The sequence below is a fragment of the Chrysochloris asiatica genome, unplaced genomic scaffold (assembly GCF_000296735.1).
Source record: "Chrysochloris asiatica unplaced genomic scaffold, ChrAsi1.0 scaffold00281, whole genome shotgun sequence".
In the NCBI taxonomy this organism is placed as follows: domain Eukaryota; kingdom Metazoa; phylum Chordata; class Mammalia; order Afrosoricida; family Chrysochloridae; genus Chrysochloris; species Chrysochloris asiatica.
In genome coordinates, this window is record NW_006408799.1 from 114,839 (window position 1) to 118,267 (window position 3,429).

At 44.4% G+C, this 3,429-nt stretch overlaps 1 protein-coding gene across 1 annotated transcript in view; it reads right to left on the reverse strand.

Annotated features, from left to right (window-relative positions):
* UBC (ubiquitin C) overlaps positions 1 to 3,429 on the reverse strand; it is a 13,332-nt gene that overhangs the window by 473 nt on the left and 9,430 nt on the right. The window lies entirely within an intron of this gene.

The following is a 3,429-nucleotide window of genomic DNA, read 5'->3' on the forward strand; positions in this document are numbered from 1 at the left end:
AGTTTCGAACCGCTGACCTTAAGGATCGCAGCCCGATTCGTAACCACTACACTGTCAGAGTTCCTGGGTGGTGCCAATGGCTAGTGCTTAGCTACTAACTGAAAGGCTGAAGATTTGAATCCAGTCAGCAACACCTTGGAAGAAAGGTCTGTCTATCTCTTTCCAAAAGATAGCAGCCATTCATTAGAAACAGTTCTACTCTGAAACACATGGGGTCACTTTACATCGGAATCTCCCCTTCCTCCTAGTTTGTCTTAGTTGGGAAGCTCAGTTGAAACCTGTTCGCCATGGGTGACCCTGCTAATATTTAAAACACCACTGCCATATCTTCCAGAATCACAACAACATGCAAGCTACGACGGTATGACAAACTGACAGATGAGTGGTGGAGCAACTGGTTAGAATGGAGGTAAGGAAGTCACAAGAAAGAGAAGTTACCTTTTCATCCTCCGACTCGTGGTGGCTGGAACTACTCAGTCATCTTGCTGCCAACCTGAAGCAGGGAAAAGTCATCACACATTCAGAATAAATCAGAAAGTAGGGATGCTCAGAAAAGTGAAGGCAGAACGTGCCCTAGCTGCGTATGTCTGGCTATCAAGAGAATCTGTCTCCCTGTTGCATGGGCCAGCTAGCCTGAGTGTTCTATTACTGAAATGTAGCAGCATCCTGACACAAGGGACCTTCAAAAAGTCCCTGGGACAGGGCCTACTACCACCAGGAAGGAAGTGCCAGGAGTGGAGTGTGTCCTTTGAACTTGGGGTCCATGCAGATCCAGGGAGAGACTGATGCTGAGACATACAGAGTTATCCAGGGAATGCTAAACCTGCAGGAGCTGGAGGAAGACAAGGACCTTTTCCCAGAGCCGATGAGGTAAACTCAGACTCCTAAACCGTGAGTGAGTACATTTCTGTTTGTTAAAAGCAGCAACAACAGCCACAAAAATATAAAGTTCATGAAAAAATGTCGTTAATTTTTTCATTCCATTTTACCCATGAGCTTTTTGAAGCACCCTCATATAGTTGTTAGGTGCCATTGAGTTCAATCAATGTTGACTCATAGCATCCTTATACACAACAGAATGAAACACTGCCTGGTCCTGAGCCAACCTCACAATCGTTGCCACGCTTGACTCCACTGCTGTTACCACCACTGTGCCAATCCATCTCAATAAAGCTCTAATTAAATAACAGAGAAAAATTGAAGTCTTTGAGTTATGGTGTTGGAGGAGAATATTGAAAGTGCCATGGGCTGCCAAAAGAACCAATAGATCCGTTTTGGAAGAAGTGCAGCCAGAGTGCTCCTTAGAGGCCAAGATGGCTAAGCTTCGTCTCTCATACTTCGGACATAGTGTCAGGAGGGACCAGACGCTGGAGAAGGATATTATGTTTGGTAAGGTCACAGAAAAAGAGGAAGACCCCCAACGAGATGGATTGGCCAAGTGGCAGCATCGATGGACTTAAGCGTGGCAACAGTAGTGAGGTTGGCCCAGGACTGGGGAGTGTTTCATTCTGCTGTGCATAAGGTCGCTATGAGTCGGCACCAACTTGATGGCGCCTAACAACAACAACAGTCCTGGTGTGGCGCTGTGGGTTAATGCGCCAGACTGCAAAGTCGTTTGAATCGCAAGGTGAGTGGTTCAAGCTCACCAGTCACTCCTTGGAAACCCTATACAGGGTCAATATGGGTCGGGATCGACTCGACAGCACTCAACATATATCTGATAAAAATGAGATCCCAAATAGTAACTGTTAATGTTTACATTTATTATTTGTAATACCTTTTCATGCTTTCTGTTCCTCAGACACTGGTTCCGTTAAAAAGTTTTTCATCCATTTAGTGATAACAATGATTTAAAATAGTGGTTACCGGAGAGGTGGGGCTTGATGGCGGCTAGGGTGGAGATGCAGTGAGGGTCGTCATCAGAAATACCACAGAATACCAGGCAGAGCAGATCCAGGGCAGAGCTCCAAACCTCGGAACCACAGAGATAGGAATATTTAAAAGTTCGAAGGCTAATAGCTAGTGGAACTTACAGCAAAAGTAAGAAAAAGCGTACTTTTGAATCTGCCAGGCTCAGAGGCCAAGAGCCAACAACTTTGGGCGAGACCAAATAGCAAAACCAAGAGGGGAGCAGAAACACCATGAAAAACGCCACGGGAACCTCAGACCAAAAGTGGACAATATTCTTTGTCGGTTGTGCTTTGTTCTGATTTTCTTTATTATTTTTTTTGTATCTGCTCATTGACACCCCCACACACACACACTGTTTTTGCACCTCCATTCTGGTGACTAGAGGTGGGGAGGGTGCCTGAACTAGTGGACATCCCCCACCCTCACCACTGGTGGGTTCTTCTCCCATGCATGCGCACAGATACTCAGCCCAAGAACTTGCCCAGAACTGGTTTTTTTGTTTTGTTTTGTTTTAAATACAGGAAAGGCCAGGACAGGGCTGTAGAGAGAGAAAGAGGGTTTAAAAACAAAGCAGGATGAAAATTAAATTAAATCTTGAGGTATAGTATAACAACCAACAGTGGCATCTTGAAATCTCTCAGGCAGCTTTGAAGGCAAAAAGCTGGAGAGAGGATATTAAATTCATACTCATATTGGTGGCTGGCTGCGTGCCGTGGAGTTGGTTCTGATTCATACCGACCCTGTATGGGGTTTTCGAGGCTGTGGAAATTTGTGGGAGCAGAACGTCTCATCTTTCTCCAGTGGGACGGTTGGTGGTTTCGAACTGCTGACCTTGCGGTTCGCAGCCCAATTCATAACCACTAGGCTACCAGAGCCACAGATTTTAATTTTTTTTCTTCTCTTGCTCCTCTCCCTTTTCTGCAATTGTAGACTACAGTATTTAGTCTAGATTTTGTTGTTGTTGTTGTTGTTTTTTAGGGGGGTTGTTTTCTTGGTTTTTTTTTTTTTGCTGGTGCTGTTTTGCTGTTTTATGCTATCCCTTCTAACTTTGGGGGACTCTTTCTCTCCCTATATTACCCAAGAAGAGACAGCATCTGTTGCCATATAGTCAAGCTACAATCACACTCTATAAAACACCACAACCCAGGCAAGAACCCAAAACAACTGCCATACACCAGAGAGACAGATAACACCTGTGAAACTTACTCTGAGTTAACCAATAAGAAGAGTGAACTTACTCTGAATTAACCAATAAGAGGACACTCCTGCATTGCTGATGGGACTGCAAAATGGTCAACCTCTCTGGAAAGCAATATATCGATGCCTCAGAAGGCTGGAAATAGAAATACCTTATGATCCAGCAATTCCTCTACTTGGTATTTATACAAAAGAAATATGAGCCATAACACGAGTAGATATATACACACCAATGTTCATAGCAGCACTATTTACAATAGCAAAAAGATGGAGACAGCCTAAGTGCCCATCAGTGGAAGAATGGATAAACAAACTGTGGTA